The sequence below is a fragment of the Theobroma cacao genome, chromosome 4 (assembly GCF_000208745.1).
Source record: "Theobroma cacao cultivar B97-61/B2 chromosome 4, Criollo_cocoa_genome_V2, whole genome shotgun sequence".
Taxonomy (NCBI): Eukaryota; Viridiplantae; Streptophyta; class Magnoliopsida; order Malvales; family Malvaceae; genus Theobroma; species Theobroma cacao.
In genome coordinates, this window is record NC_030853.1 from 19,068,087 (window position 1) to 19,081,630 (window position 13,544).

A 13,544-nucleotide genomic window follows, 5' to 3' on the forward strand; every position below is an offset into this window, starting at 1 on the left:
TTTTGCTCTGAAAATTCCCATTATTTTTCTAGGCTCATAATTCATCATTATTCATCATAATTCCTCAAATAAACATCAAGATCATTAGCCAATATTCCCTAGAAAATTCAGCCAATAATGGGTTTCCATGGGAGAAATTATTTCTCTAGCTTATTTTTTGCTATATTTCAATATAACCTAACTAAAAACACTTAATTCAATTAAAATCAACCAAAAATCAAGTTCAAAACTCATCCATGGAGGTTTCGCCAGCATGGGTGTCCATACCCACTTTCTAATTTTCCATGGAAATGAGAAAAAAATGCCTGGGTAGTGAAAATCACAAGGAAAATCAATGAAAATTATCTTTTTAATGCTTGATTTCTTTGATTTCTCTTGATTTTCCAAAAATTTTCAGGTAGAGTTCTTATTTCTTTTCCCCCTTTTCTCTCCTGGTTTTGGACGGCTTGAAGAAGATGAGAGTTCTGGAAATTTTGACCTTTTTAAAGCCTAAAATAATATAAATATTATTTTTTTTTTGTTTTATTATTTCTTAAATTCTAGCCATCCATTTGTTTCCAATTTTCACCATACACTTGTCCCACATATCCATAGCTTTAGATAAAATTCTCAGACTTATACAAAGTCTCGGTGGAGTAATTTTTAAATTTACATTTTACCCCGTAAAAGTTAAAAATTATATTTTTATCCCAAAAACTGAAAATTGCCCATAGACATATTTTCATCCCATTTTTTTTTTTTTCTTTTTTTTTTTTTTTTTTTTTTTTTAAAATTTTTTATTTTAATAAACTCATACCATTCTCCAATTTGACAAATTTGATCTAAATTCTCTCAAAATCTCAAATTTTGTCAGTGGGTGGAAAAATTACGATTTTGCCCTACACTCCAGAAATCACCGGAATTAAACTTTTTCACTACCAAACCCTCAAATTAAACTCCAATAAGTTTAATATAATCAATCTTAATCAAACGGGATTAAAAATTTTCATATTCGTCCTCATGTGGCAAATTACCATTTTGCCCCTAGAATACTTAAAGTTCGGATTAACTCCATATCGGACCTCAAACTCTGAATCTTCATTTTAAATCAACCAATGGGTTTTAGTTTTCTCAAATTCATCCTCGATTCTCTGTTTAAACTAGTTCAAGACTTATTTGACTAAACCGTACCATTAGGAGTAATATAGTCATTTAACTTGTTTTTCGGGGCAATTCAATATACAAACATGCTATCCAAAGCATGTGAATGATATATCACAAATAATTTAAGGTCGGGTGTTACAATATCAATGCCATGTGACATTACCACATCATCACGTTAACGCCACATGTCGATGCCATGTGACTAAAATGTGCCACATCATTTTTTTTAAAGGTAAAGTTGGATACCGTTAGGGTGAGGGACTAAATTGAAGCAATTTCAAAATCAAGGGACAAAATTGCTTTGATTTTGAGTATATGGACTAAATTGATCAAAATGCATGAGTACAATGACTTAGTGCATATTTTAATATTATTTTTTTTAGTTTCCAGGGTTTCGAAGGATTTTGCATTGGTTTAAGGGTGAGAAACGGGAAAGAAAAGGAAGGAGCTTGGCCATGTAACGGTGTTGGAGCGGTAGAGCAACCGTGGCTTGAGGGAGTAAGGTTTTCGGTTTGGACAGAAGAAGAAAGGGTCATTTGGGTAGGGAGAAAAAGTGAGGGAGAGAAATGAAGAGAAAGAAAAAGAGAGGTTTAAATACTTAAGGTTGAGAGGTTTAGGTACCAATCGAGTGCCAAAAATGGCACCGTTTCACCACTTGCGATACTAAGAGGCACTGAGACCCCCTCCTCTTATGCACAAAATGGTACAATTCTACTGAAGGGATTGCAGGCCACTGAAGCAAGACTCTTCATGTGTTTCCTCACGGCTTGGTTTTCTTTGGCCAATCAGGGCCCAAGCAAGGTATGGGCTTTTTTTTTTTTTTGAGTTGTTGTTATGGATTTGTGTTGTTGAAATTTTTGTGGATTTTTGTATGATTTTCTTAGAAATATAGAAATATAAACTTTATGAAATATGATAGGATAGAAGATAAAAATAGTTATTTTTATATATTAGATCTTAGGAAGATGGAAATAGTAAATTAGGGAAAAGGAAGACATACAAAAATAAAAGAAATAGTATATTTAGTTATATAAAATATGCTTAGGTAGACATAAAAAAATTAGCAAAAATAAAATGTTTTAGTTATATAGCATATGCTTAGGTAAACATAAAAATAGGATGGTTATTTTGAGTTGACTCGATGATGGAACTTCATCCGAGAAGGCGAAGAGTCACATTTTTTAGACAATTTTTCTAGGTGCAGAATTTGGTTAGGGTTTTCACTGAAACGTCAAGATAAACCCCTCAACTTTATATTCCAATACTTTGTTAATTCAAATAATTATCTTAATGGAAACAATAATTTAAGAGAATTAATTTATTAAATATTTTATATGAAATTAATTAATATGGTAACCAACAATTAATTCAAGTACTTATTTTAAATAAGAGACTTTTTTTTTTGCCAATTTGTTTACTGAATTAAAAGGCACTTTAATGGTTGAGGTCAATTTAAAAGAAAATATATAGTTAGAACAAAAAAAAAGGAGGTATTCAATTTAAGTCAAATATTAAGTATATAACCACAAGGTTTGAAATTAAATATTAAATTTATTTTGCATCATTTATGATTTTTCATTACACGCGATTGGATTATTTTGCCAATGGGTATAAAAACCCCAATGATGGGATTTTTTCGAGAAGCTTGTAGAAACGAGTTATCTCGGGAACTTCCCTAAGTAAGGAAAACGTTTTAGACTTCACCAATAGAAACGAGTTATCTCGGGAACTTCCCTAAGTAAGGAAAAATTTTTAGACTTCACCAAAGCGTTGGGATAGTCTATAAATGATTTTTTTTATACAAGGTTTTTGTTTCCCATTATTTAAAATTGGAAAATCATATCATCATTTCATGAGTGCATCATATGCATTAAGAAGAAATTTGGTTTGTGGGTAATAATCTCCGATGATGGGATCTTCTTGGGGACCTTGTAGAGATAGGCTTCCTTAAGAAATTCCCTAGGTGAAAAGAAACTCTTAAACTTCATCAAAGAGTTGGGATAGTCTTAGAAAATTTCTCCAAGATGAAAATTTCATTCACGCACTGAAATAATAATAATAATAATAATAATGAATGAATGAATGAATGAATGAATGAAATAAATAAATAATGAAAATAAATTAGAAAAAAAAAGAAGGATAGGGAAAAATAAGACATGTAAAATTAAGAACAAAATAATGAATAATGATTAAGGGAACATAAGAATAAAATTAAAAGTTAAAGTTAAGATAACGTATAATTAAATGGTACCATTCGTGGAATGGATGTCATGGGGGTGCTAATCCTTCCCCGTGCATAACTGTACTCTTAAATTTAACTTTAAAATAATCGTACACTAGGTTGTTTTTTAGACGAACCTAAAATCAATTTAGGACTTTGGCGAATAGAACAAATCTAATAAGTGGTTGATCTCACCTTATAAAAAAGATTGGTGACGACTCTTAAAATTTTCACGTCACACGAAGTGATAGATTGGCCAGTCCATTGGGAACTTTGGAAGTCGAGCCAGTTAATAATCATAAGTTATCCTAAACCTTCATTAATTAATGATATTTTATTTCATTAACCTTATATAGCATTACTTTATTCACTTTTTATGATTACATGTTGTTTATTTGTTGTCATTTATTGATTTATTTGTTTTAATAAATATGGGATATTTAGGATAAAAGGGCATGAGATGAGTGATTAAAAGTTGGTCCATTCCTTCACACACATGGCACATTGCATTCATGTATAAGCTTTCTACTTGGGCTCTATCCTCATTAAGAGGGGGTTAAGTAGTTATGCTCTCGTGAGGTGATCACCACTACATGGGTTAGTGAAACACTCTCACTTAGATTGAATCTAGTTCGTTTGAAGCCTATAATGGGTGAGGACCAAGGTGCCTTGCTAGTCCAAGTGGGATGACAGTGAAGAACAATTTGGGAACCTTTAGGTTTGAGTGAAATTGAACTCAGCATATAGAAAGCCATAAGGAGCCATCCCATAGGTAAAGCCATACCAACCTTGGCATGAAGAGTACACCTTAATTTAGGACAAATGAAGGAACAATTTTATCCTAGAAATCTCTTTTTTGATTAAAAAAAAAATAACACATGTCAAAGTGACTTTTTTGAAAAGAAACAAAACAAAAAAATGTATTTTCTTTTCTTTCTTTTTCTGTCTTATTAAAAAAAGGGAGAGGAACAAGATTTTTGAAGATTTTTCTCTTTACTTTTACTTTCAAAATTTCAAAAGAATAGTTTTCTCTTTGTTCTTCTAAAAAAAAGATAAACATGAAAAAGAGAGATAATTCTTTTCTTTCTTTCGTGAAAGAAAAAAACAAAAAAAATATAGAGAAAGGCAAACAAAAAAAGAACGGTCTTTTCTTCGAGTGAGGTCTTTTCAAAAAAAGAAAAAAAAAGTCTCTAGTTCCTTTTGTCAATAAAAATGAGAGTAAAAAGAGAGAAATACTTTCTCTCTTATAAAAAATAAATGAGGAAGAAAAAAGAGAAAGTGATGTTTCTTGTGTCTCTTCCTTTCTTTGAAAAGAAACAAAAAGAAAAAGAAGAAAAAGGGTTTTCATTTAGGCAACAGGAAAAGAGAAAATAATTTTTTTTTATTTCTTCCATTTTCTTCAAAAACAACAAAAAGAGAGGGATTTTAGTTTTAAATAAAATTTTCTACTTCTCATTATACATGATTTTCAGTAATGTGGTCTTCCATTTCACTTCATATCATCCATACATCAAGGCACCATAGCATTTCATGCATAATATATATATATATATATATATATCATTTTCATCTACATGAAATCCTCTCATGTTAATTCTAATATAGAAGAAACCTATAGTGTTGTTAGCTTTGTAGGAAAGGGAATAAATCCATTTTTTGAAAAAAAATTCAAATTTTTGTAAAGTCTTGATTTTCTTTCCTAATTTATTTTGGTTTGGGCCAAAAGGATTGAAAGATATGGAACATCAGTTGAAAGTAAGGATAAGTGCACTAGAATGCAATTAGGAAGAATTTGCACCCAACTTTAGAAAGATGAGGGGACATTTTGTCAAATTGATGGAAATGGTTGAACATCTCAATAAAGCCAATGGAATTCATCCTTAATAATTCCCATCACCTCAGACTAAACCATTCCTCAAGCAACCATGAATGAAAGCCTATTTGTCGTTGATAAGTCCAACACTTTACTTAGTGGGCCAAGTAGAAATCAAGGTTTGGAAAAAGTCATGAGAGGGATGGATGAGTTAAATACATAAATGATTGAACTAAAAAGCTTCATGACCAAGATGGGTTCCTTGGGTCTTGCTTAACCTCCTAATAGTGATTGGCAATCAAGCACATACCTTAAATCTACCACTTTTTGATCAACTTTTCAACCCATGAACATTGGTTTGCATCCATGTTTGTAGCCCTGCCCAAGCACCTTTCAATTGCTTTTTCAACAAGCTCCTCAAACCTAGCTATGCGCACCATCGTCAACTGCCACTACTTCTAGTTAGGGCATCACAAAAAAACAATCCAATAAGAAAAAATAGTTTGACCACATTCCAGTTACCTACAGAGAACTATTTCACCAATTGATTCATGATCATCTCATTGCCGTTGTACCTTTGGAACCCTTGCGACCTCCATACCTGAAGTCGTACAATCTAAACACGAGATGTGATTATCATGGCGAAGCTACTGGAGATCCAATTGAAGATTGTGATGCTTTTAAGTATCGAGTGCAAACATTAATAGATGTTGCTAGAAAAGTTAGCTCAATGAAAATATTAAAGAAGGAGCGAATTGGATTTAAAAAAATGTTTTGAACTTGAGAAACTAGAAAACACTATTGTAGTCGACTATAAAAAGTTTCTAGTAGACTATGCTTGTGAAGAACTTGTTTTAAAGCAATTTGAAAACCTTGTAGTCGACTATACTAGTTTTATAGTTGACCATTGATTACTAGAGTCGTTTTCAAAGGATGCAAAAAGAGTTTCAAAGAGAGTTATGATGCATGTGTAAATCTTTTACAAAACTACTCAATCAAATGCTAGCAAATGATTATTTTTGAAATGCTCTAAATGTTTTTCAACTACAAATCAAATAAGTGTAATACAAGAAAAATATTTCCAAAAGTAAAAGTGCATTAATGACAAAGAATGACTCAATAAAGGATCAAAAATAAGATATTAAGAATATGAAACAAATCAAGCACTTTATGAAATGGGTTTTCTTGAAATGAAGTATAGCAAAACAAGGCAATGATAAAATGAAGACATTAGGTAAACATAAAAATAGGACGATTATTTTGAGTTAACCAGATGATGGAACTTCACCTGAGAAGGCGAAGAGTCACATTTTCGAGACAATTTTCCTAGATGCAATATTTGGTTGGGGTTTTTGCTGAAGCCTCAAGGTAAACCTTAACTTTATATCCCAACACTTTGTTAATTCAAATAATTATCTTAATGGGAACAATAATCTAAGAGAATTAATTTAATATTAAATATTTTATATAAAATTATTTAGGGTAAAATACTCTTAGCTCCTTGAGTTTTAATCGAAATTCTAAACAGATCCATTAATTTGCAAAATAGACACTCCGTCTCAAAAAAAAATCTTTCGCTGGGCACATAGGTCCCAGTTATTAGTTAACCATTAGTATTTCCATTAGTATAATGACGTGACAATATTGAAATGAAAATTTTCCCTTTATTAATTTTAAAAATTATTATATAATTTTTATTAATTAAAAAAATGAACATCGTCGATGTTCCCTAAGGGAAGGGAGCACCAAGATTTAGTGCATTCTCCTTCTCTCCCCCCGATTGGTGTTCCCCTTTCTTAAGGAGCTAGTACTTCCCTTTTTTGTTTTTTTCAAAAAAAATAAAATAATGATTTTTTAAATTAATAAAGAAAAGGCAAATTTTAATCCTTTCATCCTTCTCTGTTAACGCTGTGTACACTTTTGGGGTGGATGGGCTATGAATATTTTTTCAAAACAAGGTTTTTCAATTAAAACTTAGGGTTAGAAGGGTATTTTTCTTAATTATTTGATACAGTAATCAACAATATATTCAAGTACTTATTTTAAATAAAAGACTTTTTTTAAGTCAATTTGTTTACTCAATTAAAAGGTGGTTTAATGGTTGAGGTCAATTTAAAAGAAAAATATATAGTTAGAACACAAAAAAAATGGTATTCAATTAAAGTCAATCATTAAGTATATAACCATAAAGTTTGAAATTAAATATTACATTTATAAATGCATTTATTTTGCATCATTTATGATTTTGCATCACACGTGACTGAATTATTTTGCCAATGGGTATAAGAACCTCGATGATGGGAATTTCTTGAAAAGCTTGTAGAGACGAGTTATCTCGAGAACTTCCCTAGGTGAGGAAAAAATTATAGACTTCATAAAAGCATTGAGATGGTCTATGAATATTTTTTCAATACAAGGTTTTTGTTTACAATTATTTAAAATTGAAAAATCATATCATCATTTCATGGGTGCATCATATGTTTTAAGAAGAAATTTGGTTCGTGAGTGACAATATATATAGCATACAAATATAATGTTTGGATAGAAAATGGTGTATATAGTAAGGTCGAGTGAAAACTTGGCGAATCTTTTAACGAAAAGTCTTGCCAGAGATATTGTAAATAAGACCTTAAAGGGGATGAGGCTCAAGCTCTTAAATTGAAAGTCACCCATGGTGACTTAACTCAACGCTTAGTATAAAGTCAAGTCTTGAGTTTAATGAGACAAAGTACACCATTTGTATGTGGCTGCCAGTGTCACAAGGGTTTTTTTTTTTTGACCCGTGTGGCCTAGCCTTTGCCTTACCCAAAACCCTTAGAAAGATTCGCAACCTTTTCATATAGACTAAGTTAGGATTGTTTATGTTAGGCACAATAACAATAAAGTGAGCTTTGGGAACAAGGGGAGAGTTTTATTGCATAAGAACTTAGTACAATAGTCATTAGTTACCAATAAAGGTGCTCAAGGGGATTATATAGGCCAAAGACCTATTAAAGCCGTTACAAGGCAGTGTTTAATGGCTAGGCAGCAATCTGAACCGAGGTGGGCTAGTTTAACGTGCCCCCAAGCTCCTCTCTAACAGCTAGTAATAGCTACCCTACACTCTATGGGCTAGCTAGTGATTCTTGCACAACTTACGGGCTAGCTGCCTCTCTACACACCCTAGCTGCACTCTAATATGCTCTTGTGTGTCATGCACCATCTGCACTCCAATTCCATGCTTAGGCTTCTCGTGTACTGCCTGCGCGCCACAATGCTACCTTGGCAGAAAATTTAAGTCTCAACCCACATTGCTCATCCACCATCAAGCCAGCTTACTTACTCTCAAGCTATAGTCCCTTGCCATTGGTTTGGAAAAAACCTTGGCCTCACCTAGTTGATCGAACAACTAAGAAATGTTGGGGATTAGGTAGCGATTCTTAATGGTTAGCTAATTCAATGCTCAGTAATCAATGCACAGGCATAGGGAGCCATCATGCTTCCATTAGAAGAGGATAGGCGCACCATAGGGTGCTTTGCTTAGCAGAATAAAGCCTACCTTAATCAACTTTGTGAGCTGTCAACTTAGTTCAACTACTTCAAAAGGTGCCAAGTGGTAAAGTGCCCTTGCTAGTGGCTATGCACCAGGGACAAGTTCGATCTTGTGGTCTACTCCCCACTTGCGTGGCAAGTAGCTTGGCAACTTAACTAGCATCACATCAATGTACTCATCCAAAAACCTTACTACCTCACTCGACACAAGTGCTACCTGATTCGTCTCGCTTTCATTCATGGACAGTGTGGCTATGTAGGTCTCCTCACCCCTGCACACACCATCATAAAGTTGTATGGTGCTCAGTGTCTTGGTCGCAAGTTACTACTCGCACCTCATTGGCACCACGCGTTGACTTCAAGAGTCAAGTATCACAATGTAGTCTGAAAAAGGGACAACCAAGGCAATAATGCAATCAAGGAAATCCAAGCCAATAACAAAGTCATAATCATTAACAGGAATTACCTCAATGAATTCCTTACCTACTTATTCACCTAGCTGCATGCTCACATTGCTCACAGTGGCCAAGGTGGGGACTTCTGTGCTATTCACAGTCTTGATGTGTGAGGCCCTTACCATGGTGTCAAGCCCCAACATCTTGGCTGTGTTGACAAAAGCAAATAGATCACTCACACTAGTGTCGACCAAAGCATTTGGTTTCTTGCCCGCCACCATGATGTTTACGCACATCAAGCCTTTGGTGTAGCTCGACTTATGTTGTTTGAGCGCTACTAGCAACATGGTTCCCAGCCTCAAGGTTTCACCCCTCAGTTGTTCATCGCTATCCTTCTGTGCGATGGTAGAAAGTTTGCTCCTCTTGGGGCAATCTCGGACCTAGTGTGACCCCGTCACACAGAAAACACTTTTAAGGCTTTTTCCCTTTGTCCTACTTGGCCTTGCTACCTTGGTTAGTACCCCGCGAGCTAAACTGTCCGCTGGTGCTACTCCTCGGCACATGATTGGCAACAAATGGTAGAAAGTTTTCCCCTTGCCAATGTCCTTTTCAACCTTAGGTTTACGGAACTTAATTAGGGACTTTGTCGCGGCCATTGTAGCAATAATGTCTTGGACCCTGCGACGTTGAAGCTCTTACTTTGCCCACTGTCTTAGCCCATTAAAGAAGCAAAACAAAGCCTCCCACTCGCATAGGTCACTAATTTGCAGCATGAGCTCCATGAACTCCCTCACATATTCCAAACTCCTGCACGTTGCATCAAGCTCCTTAATATCCCGTATGCCTTATTTTGGGTATACTCAGGGTAGAACTAGGCCCTCAGCTCCCGTACGAAATCAGCCCATGTTAAGATGGTAGGTCCGTCGTGCCTCTTGTCACACCATCTATGCCATGGCAAACATGCCAAGTCAATAAGATACATTGAAGTCATGTTGATTTTTTTATGATCATCAGCAATGTTGGTGGCCAAAAGTATTACTCCATCCCCTAAAGAAAGTTGTCAATGTCTTGGGCACTCCATTGGCGCTTGAACTTTTTGATTTGGGAATGTCTACCTTGCTAGTCAACTACATGGTCAACAACCCTCCCTCAAAGAGTGCCTTGCATGCTTCGAACTTTTGCCTCTACTCGCTTATTTCGTGCCTTAGTTGCTTGGCCTTAGCCTCACGTATAGCATCATGCTAAGTTAATGCCTCGAGGGTCTAGTTGAAGGCAACCTGTAGCTCTTCTCGTAGCTCAAACTCTTGTTCTTCAAACTCGTCCATTCGAGCCTAACCAGCATTGCAATGATCAGCCAACTCTACCACACCCTCCTTTTGGCGAGTCAACCTAGTCTTCATCACTGAAAAGTGGTCTTTCAACAAGCACTTCTTTTTCACCCTACTCGAACATGCCTTTCTTACATCAAAGGTGGAAGCAACACCCTCGCTTATCACTCCATTTCTTATGTTTTTCATTACCGCTCTAATGCCAAGTATCACGGGGGTTTTCTCTTGACCCGTGCGGCCTAGCCTTTGCTTTACCCAAGAACCCTTAGAAAGACCAGCAGCCTTCTCTAATAGACTAAGTTAAGATTATTTATGGTAAGTGTAGACACCTACATTCATGGTTCTCAAATAAATAATAATAATAATAAGTAATAAATAAAATAAATTTGTTAAAAAAAAAAAGAAAGAGCAACGCATGCCTCTATAGTCAACCTTTAGGAAGCAGCCCACACAGAGCATTCAGTGCTCCTTGGGCAGTCGAATTTGAGGTCACCTTAAGTTAATTTTCTTTAATTTGGAGGCCCTCATCTTTGAAATTATGCTTAGAAGAGCATGATTTCATCTTCTGATTGTCCAAAAACTTGGACAGTCGAGTTCTTTAAGAAATTTTAAAATTTTTGAATTTGTTGGGGTGGGCGGAGATTTTGAAGAAGGCCATATTTCATAAAAGGTGAGATTTCAAAAGAACCCAAAAAAAATCAACAGTTGATTTTTTTAAAAACCTGAGAAGTCCCTTTTTTTAAAAAAAAAAAAACCTTAGAACAAAAAAATCCTAGCTTCTACCAACCGACACAATAGCTAAAATAAAAAATACCAAAAACCAAAAATTACAAATATGCAAGGGAAGTAAAATGTGAAACCATGGATGTGGGAGAAAGGTTTGTGTTGTTGAAGTGGTTGTTCCAATTTAGAGTGGGGAGTTCAATAGTAAGAGAAGGAAGGAGAAAGTTTTTAATGCCATCGATGGTGAAGGTGAGCAACAGTGGTGTCACATCCTAATCTTGGGCCATGACCAGCACATAGGCTCAATAGGCAGAGCCCATTACGCCTAAGCAAGCCTCTCTATGTAAACTTGTTCATTAGTCCATATATCACCCTTCTTTCTTTGAGATCCATAATTCGTAATTTCCAATAATAATTTCTTCTAAAATAAATCATGACAACCAAGCATATACCATCCTCAAAAAAATGTTATCACTTGCCAACAATGACAACATTATTAATCAAATTAAACATACAATGTTTACAACAAATCTCACAATTCACATTAAAACAACCATGTACAGATGCAAAAGACCCTTGACTATCAACGGAGTGACTCTAGGTGTGGGCATTATCATTGAGTGTCATGATAAACCTACCAAAAGATGAGTATGAGGGAGCACCTTAACTTAGGATCCAACTACCTCCGAATCTGAAAACCAAAACATGAAGTTGAAAAGAATGAACATAAACCTAGTGCGTGAACATAAGAAGGGAACAAGCAAACAATACGAAATGTTTTATGTAACACGATACACTTATGTTAGGAATAATGCAATTTATATTTCAAAACCAAACTCGATGCTATGTTGTCCTTTAAATCATTTTGAAAACATTTAGGAATTCCAACCTTCAACATTCAATGCAATCACATTACATTTCTCCAACATCTCTATAGTATATGCAAACATGTGTATAAGTATTTATGAGTGCATATTATATATATATATATATATATATATATATATTATCAAGCATGCATTAAAGACATCTAGCTCACTCTCAAAAATAGTCAACATGGTTCGATGCATACAACCACCGACCTTAACTCAGTTCATGTGCACTCTCACATCGCACATAGCTATTATCATCATGTGCACTCCCACACCGCACACGGTCGTCGTGTCATGAGCTCACCCAAACTGTATGCCACCATTACCATTAAGTGCACTCCTACACCGCACATACATGGTTATAAATGCCATTTGACAGTACCTCCTAAAGCATGGCATACATAACAATATGCAAACAAGAATTTTACATATTAATACCTTCCACATAGTTCATTATTTTTGGTCATATACATCGTTACACAATCCAACTTCCAAGGAAAACGATATTAACCATCATACCACTACTTACAACATCCCAAGATTCTCAATGTATCACACACCACAATTCAATTAGAAATTCAATATAATAATTCGAACACATGATTCATCACATTATACATTTTACAACATAAGGATATCACTCATCAAAGGCTTGTTCCTATGCATATTTTAAAAGAGTCAAATAAGATTATTCAAGTCCTTTATTCAAACACATTTGCATTTGTCCAAAACATTTTAAATGCAAGTTCACTCACTTGTTTTTGTTGATTTCTTTTTTTTTTTCAACTCCAAATTTCAACTAGTGCTCCAAGTGGAAGTGGAGTCTCGTTGGAACCTATCACACACAATTAGCATCACAACTAACCTAATTCATGTGAATATAAATCCAAATGTTACTTCCATAATTAAACTTTACTAGTTCTTCCTAACTAGTTTTCCATTATCATTTGACTAGTCAACCTACTGGTAATTCTATTTTATAGAATTATTTTAGTCTAATTTTGTTATTAAATATTAGCTAAGTCCTTAATTTTCAATTATAATTTACTTATTTTTAGTTGTTTTTATAATTAGTTTATTTTTAAGTGAGTTATTTTAATTTTATGTTATTTCTTTTGATTTGGTTATTATTTATTTATTAGTTTTTATATTTTTCGTAAGAATTAAAAGAATTTGGCTTAATTTTGGAAAGTAAGGTATTGAAAGACCCGATAGTCTGCTTACATATGCTTCAATGTTTTAGCCATAGCTTGCCCTACAGAACTCCAAATGATGTGATTTTTGGACCATTGGAAAGCTAAGAGATAGAGCTACAACTTTCATGAGATTACTTTACCAGTTCTGCTTTGAAGATAGAGAAAATCATGTCAGAAAATTGTTGGACGTACTATAGCAGGAATGGAAATTTTTAAAGGCTGACAATTGATTTTTTGGGTCTCTCATTACACTTTTAAGCCCATTTAAATCATAGGTCAACTTAGGGAACTATAGGTTAAGTTTATTAGTATAAATAGGATA